This window comes from Podarcis gaigeae (assembly GCF_964106915.1).
Source record: "Podarcis gaigeae genome assembly, chromosome: 8".
NCBI classification, from domain to species: domain Eukaryota; kingdom Metazoa; phylum Chordata; class Lepidosauria; order Squamata; family Lacertidae; genus Podarcis; species Podarcis gaigeae.
This window is the reverse complement of record NC_139684.1, coordinates 85997597-86013000: the sequence shown is the minus strand read 5'-3', so window position 1 is coordinate 86013000 and position 15404 is coordinate 85997597. Positions and strand designations below refer to the sequence as shown.

Sequence of the window (15404 nt, the reverse complement as noted above, 5' to 3'; positions counted from 1 at the left end):
TGTACTCATGAGGAGGAAACCTCATGGAAGCTCTTACGTTCAGAAGCATTTGGGCACTGAGTATCACACACATCTATCCTGGCACTGGGAAGCTAATTCACTCATGCAGGTACTAAGTTATGACCATGAAAAAACACAGAAGGATGACAGAGCCAGACGTGTCTTTAGGTTATATGGTTTTATTTCCACATATATACACTATATATATGAAGAAGACTCCTTGGAAAAGACCCTGAATTTGGGAAAGAATGAGGGCCCAAGGAGAAGGGGACGACAGAGGACGAGATGGTGGGACAGTGTTCTCGAAGCTACCAGGATGAGTTTGACCAAACTGTGGGAGGCAGTGGAAGACAGGAGTTCCTGGCGTGCTCTGGTCCAGGGGGTCACGAAGAGTCGGACACGACTAAACGAAAACAACATATACAGCCTGAGCATAAGATGGAGGGGCTCACGGCATTAATACCCCAGCAGAACTTGTTTCTCTCTTAGTCGCAGCTTTGGATCCAGCACAGAGCAAGCAGGTCTTTGGGCCTCCAGCCTCCAGCCTTATTCCAGTTCAGCTCTCTCACAGCACTCTGGCTATTGTTTATCCCGGTGGTGGGCAGAAGGTGGAGGAAAGGCCTACCCATTAGCCTGGAGGGACTCTCCTTCCTTGGAAGTTTTAAAGCAGAGGTTGGATGGCTTAGGGACGCGAGTGGTGCTGTGGGTTAAACCACAGAGCCTAGGACTTGCCGATCAGAAGGTTGGCGGTTCGAATCCCCGCGACGGGGTGAGCTCCCATTGCTCAGTCCCAGCTGCTGCCAACCTAGCAGTTCAAAAGCACATCCAAGTGCAAGTAGATAAATAGGTACCACTCCGGCGGGAAGGTAAACGGCATTTCCGTGAACTGCTCCGGTTCGCAAGAAGCGGCTTAGTCATGCTGGCCACATGACCCGGAAGATGTATGCCAGCTCCCTCAGCCAATAAAGCGAGATGAGCGCCGCAACCCCAGAGTCGGTCACGACTGGACCTAATGGTCAGGGGTCCCTTTACCTGGATGGCTTTAGTCGAGGTTCCTGCATGGGTGGGGGGGTTGGACTAGATGACCCTTCTTTCCATCTCTGTGATTCTATTATTCTAGGGCGCCCTCAGTTAGCTGTTGCCCTTGCAACCTAGTTCCTTCTTTTGGGATGCAGATGAGGACCCTCAAGTTGCCAGCTAAAGTCGCTGCCTTACATAGAGCCTTCCCTGATCTGTGCCACAATAGAATATTCTGTTAGAGTCCAACCCGCACAGAGTACAGGATCCCAAGAACTGGAAGGGGCTCTGGGCATCATCCAGGTTGACCCCACAAACCCACAGCAAGAATAAAAATCTCTAGGCAGCCCCTACCATGCCAGCCAGCACAGAAGCAAGAGACACCCACAGAAGACAAGGAAAAATCAAGCACTCTAGGTTAGCTCAGAGAGGGCAACAGGCAGCCGCAAAGCCCTGCATTCCTGCTCTTGCTAACTCATGTCTTATGACGTATCTTTGTGTGTGCAGGGTGTGTGCGTGTGGAGGAACGCATTTGGTTTTTTTAGTCCTTGGCATTTAAAAGTGCCAGCTGTCTGCAGGAAGTAACTGGAACAGAAGCTTCTGCATCCCACTGAGTCTTGGGCTCAGAGGGTGTCTGAGGGAGCAACTGAAGGAGACTTGGGCTTTTGCTGAAACCTGAGAGGAGATGGATGGATGGATAGATAGATAGATAGATAGATAGATAGATACCGTATTTTTTGCTCCATAAGGTGCACCGGACCATAAGGTGCACCTAGTTTTTAGAGGGGGAAATCAAGAAAATAAAAATTATTTTTCCCCCCCAGCCCCAAAGAGCTTCTGGGGCTGCCAGGGGAAGCCCGGGTTTCTCCCCCCCAGCTCCAAAGAGCAAAGAAGCCAAGACAGCGAGCGGGATCCATCCCGTTCGCTGTCTTGGCTTCCGTCTTTAGCCGTGCGCAACCTCTTCAGCCGGGAGAGGTTGCGTGCGGCTAAAAAAGCCTTAGGGGCTGCGCACGGCTATGGCAATACCCCCATCTCCCGCAAAAGCCCACAGGAGCCGCACACCCTTTAAGGGTTTTTCTACGAGGAGGGAGAAGGGACTGACTGGCTGCGTTAGTCCCTTCTCCCTCCTGGGGAAAAGCCCCCAAGAGCCGGGCGGAGCTTGTGTGCAGCTCTTGGGGGCTTTTCCTGCCTGTCTCCCCCCTCCATTCACTCCATAAGACGCACACACATTTCCCCTTACTTTTTAGGAGGGAAAAAGTGCATCTTATGGAGCGAAAAATACGGTAGGTAGATAGATGATAGATAGATAGATGATAGATAGATAGATAGATAGATAGATAGATAGATAGATAGATAGATAGATGCCCCTCCCCCTGGAAATCCACTCTCTTTGAGCAACACCCCCCCCCAAATCTTTGGGACAATGGACTGTATTTGCATTGGAAATGACATGTTCGGGGGGATCTTTAAAAAGTTGAACTATCTAAAAAATAGAATCATCACTTGCCACATCATCATCATCATCATCCCCATCAACATTATACCGCCCTTCATCCGATGATCACAGGGCAGTTTCTAACAACACAAAAATGCATACCACAGTAACACTCCCCCCCGCCCACAGTTTAAAAGATGCTTTAATTAAAAGACGCCCGCTTCTTGGGGAAAAAGCAATGACAAACCTAGACAGCATCTTAAAAAGCAGAGGCATCACCTTGCCAACAAAGTCCCGTATAGTTAAAGCTATGGTCTTCCCAGTAGTGATGTATGGAAGTGAGAGCTGGACCATAAAGAAGGCTGATCGCCGAAGAATGGATGCTTTTGAATTCTGGTGCTGGAGGAGACTCTTGAGAGTCCCATGGACTGCAAGGAGATCAAACCTCTCCATTCTGAAGGAAATCAGCCCTGAGTGCTCACTGGAAGGAAAGATCGTGAAGCTGAGGCTCCAAGACTTTGGCCACCTCATGAGAAGAGAAGACTCCCTGGAAAAGACCCTGGTGCTGGGAAAGATAGAGGGCACAAGGAGAAGAGGACGACAGGAGCAGCTGCTGCTGCACAAACAAAATTAAAAGTTATGTCATCAGAAGACGCCTTGGCACAGGCACTCGGCAAAATCAATGCATCCTTAGAATAGCTAACGAAGCAGGGGGCAGAGACAAATAAACAAGTTGCGGAAACCAATAGGCAAATTGTGGAAACTGATAAGTGGCTGAGGTTTCAACAAAAATTGATTTGAACACGACAAGTATCAATGAATTGGGAAAGAAGGTAAATTCTAATACAGAGACTATCGAAAGACTTTTGGAGGAATCGGCTACAACTCGAAAGATTGCTGAGGAAGCAAAGGAAATTGCCGCTGTCACCCAGGAGAAGATACCACCGGTCATTAAGAAATTAGAGGATCATGATCTGATTTTGTTTATAAGAATTTTAAGGTCATATATAAAAAAAAAAATGTTCATAACTGTATATATAAACCACATGTCCGAAACCCCACAGATTAGGTCCTGAACAAACGGACCTCAAATATTTCTCTGCAAGGTCAAAGTGGGAAACCTCCCCATTGTCTCTTTCCACACAAATCCTGTCCCCACAAATCCTGTCTTAAGGGCATATTCAAGATATAAAATTTAAAAATTCCTTCCAGTAGCACCTTAGAGACCAACTAAGTTTGTTATTAGTATGAGCTTTCGTGCGCATGCACACTTCTTCAGATACAAGATATGAACAGGGTGTGAGCCTGTGACATGTGACCTAGATTCAGGAATTAAGTACAGTGGTACCTCGGGTTACATACACGTCAGGTTACATACGCTTCAGGTTATAGACTCCGCTAACCCAGAAATATTACCTCAGGTTAAGAACTTTGCTTCAGGATGAGAACAGAAATCGTGCTCCGGCGGCGCAGGCAGCAGCGGGAGGCCCCATTAGCTAAAGTGGTGCTTCAGGTTAAGAACAGTTTCAGGTTAAGAACGGACCTCTGGAATGAATTAAGTACTTAACCCGAGGTACCACTGTAGTTATAACAACAAAAGAGTGGCCAAAACCCAGATAATGCAATCAGGTAACTTGCCAGACAGGAGATAAACAACGCACTCAGATTTCTGTTGTAGACCGCCTTTTCTGTGATGTAGGTATGATGTATCTGGGGTGGTCTTGGACTCCAGGGCAAGGCAATTTTAAATGTCTATATAAGGGCGGGCACACCTTTGTTCTGGGTCCTCCTCCTTTCCTGTGTGTGAGGGGAGCACCCTGCTGCAACAGTTAATAAAGATCAGGCGTACTAGCTGCTTTGCTTCTCAATATTCTCTGGTTGGCCTCTGTTATTTTCTCCTACCAATAGAGAACCTACAAAAGGACTCTATACGGGCTCTTGGGTACCCCATAAGGGGAAAGGAGCAGTTTTTTTCTTATATCATGGGGGAAAACTGGAGAATACATTTGCACTTGTGTTCTGTTTGAGGGTTTCCCTTTGGGGCACCTGGTTGTTGTCACCGGAAATCGCCCCCCCCCCTCATTTACACATGTACCGCATAAGCACACACACAGACCTACACGCATCTCCCCTCTCTGACCTGAGAGATGTCCCTCTAGAGGGTCATCCCTTAAAAAAAAGCCTTCCGTAAATAAGGAAGCGCTAGACTGACAGCCGTCCGCCATAAGCACTCCGCTTCGCCCCATTTTACTGAGAGTAGACCGGGCGCCTGAACTCTAGGTCAACCAGCGGCCGTATCAACCAATCACCATTACCGAACAGCGCCCCTGGTGGCGGCTACGCTGGTACTGCAGCCGGCATTCACTGCGTCCCTGTTTGACACCTCACTGATACAACGTTTCCGAGTTCAGTCAACCATGACTGATCCAATCAAGACCTTGTTACATTGTTTCCTGAACTTGGAGCCGGTTTAAACTTCAAAGTCTTTCACCGTTTTATATTTACTAAAAATCAGCCGTACGTCGGATTTCCATCGGACCACTTTTATTCCACTACACGTAACAAGGACTATCAAAGGGGGGTGATTTGGGACTGAGTGGCCATAATCCCTTCACCGAGCAGTCACGTACTCTGCGACCTTTTCCCCCTGACAGGACAACCTTGATAGCCCTCGTGATGGGCCCAGACACAGGGCTATCGGGGATACAATAACTTGCATATCTCAGTGTATTCCGCACGGACTCTCACAAAGGACAGTAACCGGATTCCCCTCAGGGGGCAGGAAACTTCGCCCTTTCCCTTTGTTTTTCAGGTTGACTCATGATGGGAGGGGAGAGGAAGCTCTGGCCAGGTGTCAGGACACTCAGATTACCTGCGAAGCCCCTCCTCGACTCCTCCTAATTCCAATGTAATCATGATGTAAATATGATGTAATTTCGGGGGTGTAGTTTGGGGGATTAGCAACTAATAAAAGTTAGGGTCATCCTTTGTTCGGGGCTTCCATCTTGTTTCACCTCGTGGACGGTGGGAGCCCTGTCGCGACAGCCCTTTTTCCTAAATAAAGACCAAGCCTCCTGGCTGCTGTTTTGCTCTGACTTGCCCTGGTCGGTGTCTTATTTGTCCAAGAGAGCCCTCGGATTTTTCCCGTAACAGTTTTGGCGACCGTGCTCAGGGACCCTTGGTTCTCCTGCAGAGGTGAGAGGGGAGATAGAGGGGATCGGGCGCCACTGGGCAACCTTAGCCCAGGGATCCTTTTTTCCTCTCCCTGCCTCCTCTTTGCGGGCGGTAATCAACCGTCACCAGAAGCCCGACCAGGGAGAGCAAAGGCGAGGTAAAAGCCGGCTAAAAAGAAAAAGGATCCCGGGATCTGCGGGGGACATCTTCGAACGTGAGTATGGTTTGAAGTAAAACACATTGGGAGGCGGGTGGAGAAGCAGCGTCCTCACGACAGCCAGACTTTCCTTCTTTCATTTCTGACGTTCCCTCTCGGGGTCGGCCAGGAACGTCTTACCTCTATTCTTTTCTCCCCCGATTCTCCCCTTTCGGAAAGTGGCCAGGGAGGTCGCGGAACTTTACTGTCTGACGTTCCCTCTCGGGGTCGTCCAGGAACGTCAAACCCTTTCCCTTCTCTCCCCCCAATTTCTTACGCGGGACATAACCGGGGAAATTGTGGTACTTTTACTGTTTTCCGACGTTCCCTCTCGGGGTCGTCCAGGAACGTCTTAATCTCTCTATCCCTTTTCTCCCCCGTTTTCCGTCTTGGCATTAAGTCCGGGGAAGCGTGGCTCTTTACTGTTTTCTCTGACGTCCCTCTTTCGGAGTCGTCCAGAGGGGTCCATCCAAGCCTTTTCTCTCTCTCACTCTCTCCTTTCTTGTCTAAAATGCAAACGAAGCCGCCCCTCCTGCCTGGCGACCTTTGTTAGGGATGACCCGGGTACGTGAGAACGCAAGGTCGTTTGTTTCCTTTCCAAACTATCGTTTTTCTCGGACCTTGATCTGGCATTGCACTGCGCAAGCGTCCAGTAGGGGTTCTGAATTTAGTCTCAAAGACTAGGTAGGAGGCTGTCGTGGAGGGTAGAAGGGGTGGCTCACAAATTGGGACCCCACACTAGGACCAGTTGTGTAAGTAGTACTGCAGTGGAAATTCAGGAGTTGTGTTTATAAATCGGGTAGAGAGAAGGACCCGTGAGTTCAAGGCTGATGTTTTAAAGTATAGATGATAAGTCAGTTACAGTTAATGGTAGAAAGGATTAAAATCAATAGGAATAAGCTGAGGTACCTAAAAAAAAAAAAAAAACTGAGAAAAAAATATATACTATTTTTTTCCTATTTCCCTCTTCGTGTGTGTGTGCGTGTGTCCCCTTGTCTGTCTATTTTCCCTCTGTAGTATACATCGCTAGCGAACCCCATTTCCATAGAAGAGAGCAATGGGAGCCACCGTTTCTCAACACTCTGACTGGACTCCTCCTAGCGATAAGGCTTCTATGAAGCCTTTTTGCTCCGGGAAGGACTCCGATACCCCTCTGCAATTTGTCCTTCTCAACTGGAAGGAACTGAGAGGGAGAAAGGGACTCTCAAAGTCCAAACTGAGAGATCTCTGTAACATCTCGTGGGTCGCTTTTACCCACCACCTGGAACCATCCTCCCAATGGCCGCCTCATGGTTCCTTTAATCTCATAAAAATGCAAGCACTTAAGTCTTATTTGGTTGACGAGAAACCCCAACAAGTATATTACCTAAATGTCTTCGTTGAAGCCCGTGAATTATTTCAACGGCAACAAGCGCAAATTGCCCATCAGATGGCAGTCCTGAAACCAACTAGACCCCCTCCATATGACGAGATCAGAGCCCAGGAGGAACAATTGGATAGGACCCTCGTCCCATTCTACTACCCCGAACCACAAACTCCCCGATTGCCAGGACCCGGGGCAGGAGACAGGACAGGATCCGGTGGAGGGGGCGCGGGACCGAGGGAGAACGCAACAGATCCAACTGCCGTTACCCCTTCCCAAGGTATGGGACTAGGACAACGCCTAGTGGACCCACCCGCTGCTGCCTCTTTTCAAAACATACCGGGTGTCTCACCACTTAACCCTTCCTCAAGTACTCCCACCGCGGGAGAAGACCAAGTAGGCTTAGAACTGGGACCCCTCCTAAATGGACAACTTCTAAACGGAGAAAGAGAGGGACCTGTCTCCAGCAGAACTAGAAACAGGGATAATCTGCAGAATGGAGAAATAGAAGGTGCTTTCCCTCTGCGTGCGTTACCTATACCTCCAGCCAGGGCAGGAGACCCACCACGCATGGTCTTTACTCATCAGCCCTTCCTTACCTCGGACTTGATGAATTGGTCCGACAAGATGCCCTCCTTAAGAGACGACCCCGACAAATGCCACCGCCAGGTGGCCACCATTTTCTCTACTCACAATCCTACTTGGGCAGATGTTCATATGTTGCTTGGGGCCCTTTTTAATGAAGCAGAGAAGCGAGAAATATTGGCAAAAGCGGGGGAGGCTCTAACGCGAGAAGGCTATCAACCAAATCGCCCCGCCTCGATGACCCCACTAACCGCCCAGACGATACTTAATGATCCAGACTGGGACTACAACACTGACAATGGCATGTGGGGTTTGAAAATTTTCAAAAAGGCCATCTTAGATGGAATAAAAGCTGCGGGTCAGCGAACCGTGAACTGGACAAAGGTCCAGGCCGTCCTTCAAGGGCCAGAAGAACACCCGTCCGATTATTACTCCCGTCTAGTCTCTGCTATCAAGACCTGGGGTGGGATAGACCCGGAAAGTCCCCAGCATGAGGTCATAGTCAAAGGCTTCTTCAAAGACCAGGCAACGGCAGATATAAGGAAAGCCCTAAACTCTCACCTGGGGTACGACGGAAAGACTATAACCGAAATCCTTTCCATCGCCAAGTCAGTCTTTAATTCTAGGGACGAGCGGAGAAAGAAAGATCAGAAACCCGACTCGCCGCGAGTTTTAGCTTATGCGGGAGGGGTTTCCCCGTACAAGGACAAAAGTAAACAAAGAGGACCTGACCCCCGGGACAACCGCATTTGCTATAAATGCGAGGAAATAGGACATGTAAGGAGATTTTGCCCCCTCCTGACTGACACTGGAAGACCAGAATACAGAGACCAAAAAACGTACAGAACAAATTATCGAGACTCTAGCTACCCCAGGTCCAGAGAATCAGACCCCTCATATGGATATATTCCACCTACGACTCAGCCGCCACATCGGGAGGGTCCACCACTTCCACAACCAAGATCTAGGAACCCCACTCAAAACCCTATAAATCCCTTCAAATCGGCAAATCGCAACACTAGTCCAGCTCATGAGATGGTGATGGACGAGTATCAATCACATTGACAATTAGAAGCAGATCCCGCCTCCTTCTCCTTTCTCTGTCCCGTTTTACAACTGTCATCTTCCGACCCAATTTGCACAATGCAAATCGATGGACAGTCCTACGATTGTCTTTTAGATACGGGGGCTACCTACTCCACCCTCACAAATAGCCATCTGACCCCCGGGGAAGACACCAGAACCGTAATGGGACTGGATGGAATCCCTCGAAACTGTCCCCTTTCCCGACCTGCGAAGGTTTCTGTTGGACCGCTATCCGTTAAACATACTTTCTTGTTGACTTCTAGCCCCGTCAACCTATTGGGGAGGGATCTGCTCTGTAAATTAAACGCCACCATACAATGTGGCCAAGAAGGGATTTATCTACATATGCCGAATGAATCCATCTTTAGTTTCCAAGGGGTCTTACAGGAAGCCCGCAACACCACAATTGATCTTCCGCCCGAATTGTTAGACAATGTCTCCCCTTCTTTATGGGGAACCGAGTCAACCTCCGTGGGGCTCTTAAGGTCCGCAGTCCCAGTCAAAATTAACTACAGAAAGGATCTACCTTTCCCTTGCACAAAGCAATATCCCCTTCCTCCAGACGCAATAGACGGACTAACCCCAATGATTGATGAATTCCTGAGAATGGGAGTTTTAATACCATGCGCCTCTCCCTGCAACACCCCTCTTCTTCCCGTCAAAAAACCTAACACAAACCCCGTCAAATGGCGGCTGGTCCAGGATCTCAGACTCGTTAATTCTTTCGTCATCCCCCGCCACGCGGTAGTTGCTAACCCACACCACCTCCTAAGCACCATTCCGGAAGGAACTGTGGTGTATTCTGTCATAGACCTATGCTCCGCTTTCTTCAGCATTCCTGTAGACCCAGAAAGCCAATTCCTATTTGCCTTCACCTGGCAGACAGGGCAGTTAACGTGGACCCGACTGCCCCAAGGATATGTAGAATCCCCAGCGATTTTTTCATCAATATTACACCAAGACTTATCGGACGTGACTCTACCGGGGGGCTCAGCTCTCAGACTTTATGTTGATGATATTTTACTCTGTTCTCGGAACCTAGAATCTTGCAAGAACGACACTATAACTCTCCTAAATATATTAGCACAAAAGGGACACAAAGTATCCCCAAAAAAGGTACAATACTGCAAAAGGGAAGTGAAATATCTTGGCCACATCTTAGGAGAGGGCACTCGAGCACTAACCACGGACCGAATTGAGGCTATAACCAAATTACCCTTACCAAAAACAAAAAGGCAACTCCGGGGTTTCATTGGAATGAGTGGATTCTGCCGAGCATGGATTCCGCGCTACGGGGAATTCACCCGCCCCCTCACAGCAATGACACACGACAATGCCCCAGATCAACTACAGTGGTCTGCGGAGGCGCTTGAAGCCTTTGAATCTATTAAGAAAGAGCTGCGGTCCTCTCCTGCCCTTGGACTTCCGGATTATAGACTACCCTTTTCCTTATTCGTACACGAGAATAAAGGAGTAGCTTCAGGCGTCCTTACACAACCCTTCCAAGGGAGGAATAGACCTGTCGCTTATTACAGCCTTCAACTAGACACGACCGTATTAGGAAACGTAGGATGCCTTAGGGCCGTAGCAGCCGCAGCCCTACTCCTAGAAAAGGCACAAGAAACTGTCCTGGGACATGATCTAACAGTTAACGTTCCACATGCCGTTGCAACCCTCCTTAGCTTGCAAGGGTGTCAACGCTTTACAATACAACGTTTAAATCGATATGAGGCCATTCTCCTCAGCCCATCTAATGTCACTATAAAAAGAGTCAATTCACTGAATCCTGCAACCCTCCTGCCTCTTCCCGATGATGGCACCCCACACCATGACTGTTCCCAGATAGTCCGCCATGTGGAAAAACCTCGGGAAGATCTCGATTACCTCCCTCTAACAGAGCCTGATCTCATTTTGTATACGGACGGGAGCTCCAAAGTTGTGGGAGGTGAACGGAAGAGTGGATATGCTATAGTAACCGATAGCGAAATCCTAGAAGCGCGACCAGTCCACCCCAAATACAGTGCACAAGCGGCTGAACTTATCGCTTTGATTAGAGCTTGTGAACTAGGGGCGGGACAACGCATCACCATTTACACGGATTCGAAGTACTGTTTTGGGTTGGTGCATGCTACCGGACAAATCTGGTTACAAAGGGGTTTCTTGACCACTGCAGGCACTCAAATTGCACATGCATCCCTAGTGCAACGTCTCATGAATTCTATCCATCTCCCTGAGGCAATTGCAGTGGTACATTGCAAGGCACACACAAAAGGCAAAGACCCAGTGTCAACAGGGAACAGACGCGCCGATAGTACAGCACAGGAAGCCGCCCTTCAACCCCTCTCTACCGATAATGAGTTCCAGGGACCACAAGTCCTATCAGATATAAATTACTCAGAAATGTACAAAACCGCAACCCCAGATGAAATTGAAAAATGGCAAGAACAGGGAGCTCGCTTACAAAATGGGGTCTGGTATTTCCCAGATAAAAGACTCATAATGCCTAGGCTATGGGTACCTAAACATCTAAGAGTTCTACACCAACGTACCCACTGGGGGAGAGAGAAACTTATCGACACAATACAACGCTGCTGGTACGCCCCGGGTCTTGCCCTTGCCGCTAAAGCCGCTGTCAAAAATTGTCATACTTGTCAGAGTTTTAATCCAAAGCATACCGCCAGATGCCCACCAGGGGCCAGACCATGGGCTTTCGTACCATTCGAAAGCCTTCAAATAGATTTCATAGATTTACCTCCCTGCCAAGGTTACAAACATGCTTTGGTAATCATTGATCAGTTGACGGGGTGGGTAGAATGCTTCCCTACTCGCAAAACAACTGCACACATCGTAGCAAAGATTTTAATACAAGAAATCATACCCCGTTTCGGAGTCCCTAGGCATATAGACAGTGACAGAGGCTCACATTTCACGTCAGACATAATCCAGCAAGTAGCCAGCGCCCTCGGAGTCAAATGGAAATTACATACCCCATACCATCCTCCTTCCTCTGGACAGGTCGAAAGAATGAACCAGCAACTTAAAACACAGCTGGGAAAACTTTGCAAAGACTCTGGCATCAAATGGGTCAATGCCCTTCCACTAGTTCTGCATAATTTGAGAGCATGTCCCCGCGGAAACCTCAAAATATCCCCTTATGAATTACTATTCGGACGACCTTCCCCAGTATACAACACCCAATTTCCCACATCAGAATTAGAGGTGGGCGAATCAGAATTGACTAACTACGTAATACAGCTGCAAAAACAACTCACTCTTATCCACAAATATGCAGCCTCAAGTCAAAACATTCCTTTAGATGAAAATGTCCACCCATACCAACCAGGGGACTGGATACTGGCAAAAACCTACCATAAGATACCCCTACGGCCCACCTGGGAAGGTCCTTACCAAGTGCTTTTAACCACTCCAACTTCCGTTAAGGTAGCTGAAAAGACGGCCTGGTTGCATCACACCCGCTGCAAACCCGCTTCCCCACCTGAACCTACCACTGACAACTCACCCTACAGCGTCCCAAGCCAGCCAGCAGACGACGACACAGATACAGAAGACGACCAACAGACCGGACCAGATCGGGGCACGAATCGAGCCCAACAGACCGGACCAGATCGGGGCACGAATCGAGCCCAACAGACCGGACCAGATCGGGGCACGAATCGAGCCCAACAGACCGGACCAGATCGGGGCACGAATCGAGCCCAACAGACCGGACCAGATCGGGGCACGAATCGGGCCCAACAGATCGGACCTGATCAACCACCCACACAGACCCATTGGACTTCAGAGATAACCACAACATCCGACCAGAACAACCAACCCCCAATTCGCCTCAAACTACGCAGAACAAACATCCCCGTCTGACAGCTCCATCTGACAGCTCCATCTGACAGCTCCATCTGACAGCTCCATCTGACAGCTCCATTTGACAGCTCCGTCTGACAGCTCCATCTGACAGCTCCATCTGACAGCTCCATCTGACAGCTCCATCTGACAGCTCCATTTGACAGCTCCGTCTGACAGCTCCATCTGACAGCTCCATCTGACAGCTCCATCTGACAGCTCCATCTGACAGCTCCATTTGACAGCTCCGTCTGACAGCTCCATCTGACAGCTCCATTTGACAGTTCCGTCTAACAGCTCCATCTGACACCTACGTTCGACAGCTCAACCTGCCATCGCCATGACCACCACGATACCCGCCTTCCTCGTCCTTTTCATTACCTCTGCCCTTTCTCAACAATCCATAAGCTCTCACCCCTCGTGCCCCGGATTACAAATGGAATACAAATATCTAGACTTTGGGATTGTCGATATGGTAAAGGCAGGGACACCAGACCGCCTAGGGGATTTTGACTTCTGCTTACCCGAAACCCGTCTGCTCCTTCGACATTCCATACTACCCGTCCTCTCTACTCACCAAACTTGGGAACTTTTTATCCGCTCACCCACCTACACGCCGCTTGGCAAACTCATCCTCACCAAAGATGGCTCTTGGAATAGAGCCCACTGCTTCAATGGTTCCTATGTACTCTTTTCCGATGGTACCCCTGAACAAACTATTAACTGGACACTTCTAGACAATGGTGGCGGTGAATCAGTCTATACTGACAAAAATCACCCCACAGACCATCTAATTCACGGCTTTCATTGTCAACGAGTGGATTCCGCTCCCCGCAAAACTATACTACAGGGAGTCTGCCTCCGAAGGTACTGCTGCGTCTGGGATATCGGACTCGCCTCCGATTGGGACGGGAAAGCGTACCTCGAAGGTTGGCACCACTCAATTACACCTCCAGCAGAATGGGACACTACCGGACCCCAAAGGTGTGGAGGTCTCACCACGAATCTCACCTACCTACTCCGCCAAGACCCCCTTCATCCCGCGGGTACCGCACCTCGCCAAAGGGGGGAACTGTCAGTATCTGAAAACACCAACAATAATGACTTTTTGTCCACTTGGCATTCCAACACCTATGTGAAATTAATCTCTCAAATTGCAAAACAAACAACAACCAAGGAGTGCTGGATCTGTGCCAATGCTCCCGCACACCTTCACAGTGGCATACCATTTCTAGGAGTACCTCTCACCCTGCAACAACATCTCTCAGCTGACGTGCAGTCCTGGAACCTGACTGCTGTGAACTTGACCCACCAGTACATCTACCTAACTGGACCTACTACAGGCGACCTTTGCCGGAAGTTCAGCGGGAACGACAAAATCATCGGCGAGAGCAACTGTAAGTACACTATTGACATTACTTTAAATGGCAAAATTACCCTATGGCACCAAAGCGACCCCTCCATCCACCCCACCTTAATGTCTGCATGGAAACACGTTATGACCTTACCCAACTCCTGGAGTCCCTCCCCTGTCACCCAGTGCTTCTTCCGCACTTTTCTCACCGGCCGCATAGACTCATGCCTACAAGGGTTATTCTGGGTCTGTGGCCACCGCGGCTATGTATGGGCCAGCCCCCACTCCCGTGGTACATGTTATCTCGGCCTGATCTTGCCCGGAGTCCGGGTCACCCAGGATTTACCTCCCGGAAGAAGGCGCAATAGGAGGGCAAAGGACTTGTCACAACTCTCTGATGTAGCAGCCAATAGCGAAACTTATGGCCGGGCTCTCTTTCCTGCATATGGAGCCGGTTCCAACCACGTTGACATCCTTAAATTAACGGACATCCTATTAAATTTCATGGAGGAATCCAATGCGGCTACTCAATCTATCCTGACGGAGTTGACAGAGGTCAGACAGACTGCGATACAGAACCGTCTTGCTTTGGACTACGTTCTTGCCTCGACCGGAGGCGTTTGTGCTCTCGTCGGAACCGAATGCTGCACACACGTGTCCGACCAAACCCTCAATATTACTGGACATCTTAACAACATTCATAAACTGACGGAAGGGCTTAAAGACATCCAACATGAAGGACTGTCAGATGCCCAGTTGTGGAGCTGGCTGCCTGGGTCGGGATGGATAAAGCAACTCCTAGGAAACGGACTCCTAATCCTCATAACTGTAACCATTTGCGTTGCTGTCTCCTGCTGCGCAATCCACTGCTTCCCGATGTGCTGTCAGACGTGTGGCTCTTGCCTTCCAACACATCTCCCGCGATCAGCTGCGGCCCACAGGCTGCCGGCCCCAAGAACCCAAGCGACTCCCATGGAAATGGGACCCCTGAAGAACTTCCGGAATCTGGATCCTAGGTATGACATGTCAGACTTTTATTGATCATGCGGAGAGAAGGATTGCACGGTTTCCAACCTCCGCAATCTTATCTCCGAAGGGGGGAACTGTCACCGGAAATCGCCCCCCCCCCTCATTTACACATGTACCGCATAAGCACACACACAGACCTACACGCATCTCCCCTCTCTGACCTGAGAGATGTCCCTCTAGAGGGTCATCCCTTAAAAAAAAGCCTTCCGTAAATAAGGAAGCGCTAGACTGACAGCCGTCCGCCATAAGCACTCCGCTTCGCCCCATTTTACTGAGAGTAGACCGGGCGCCTGAACTCTAGGTCAAC

At 49.4% G+C, this 15404-nt stretch overlaps 1 long non-coding RNA gene across 1 annotated transcript in view; it reads right to left on the bottom strand.

Moving 5' to 3' along the window:
• The window catches only part of LOC310851804, a 442605-nt gene that overhangs the window by 193703 nt on the left and 233498 nt on the right, over window positions 1-15404 (bottom strand). The window lies entirely within an intron of this gene.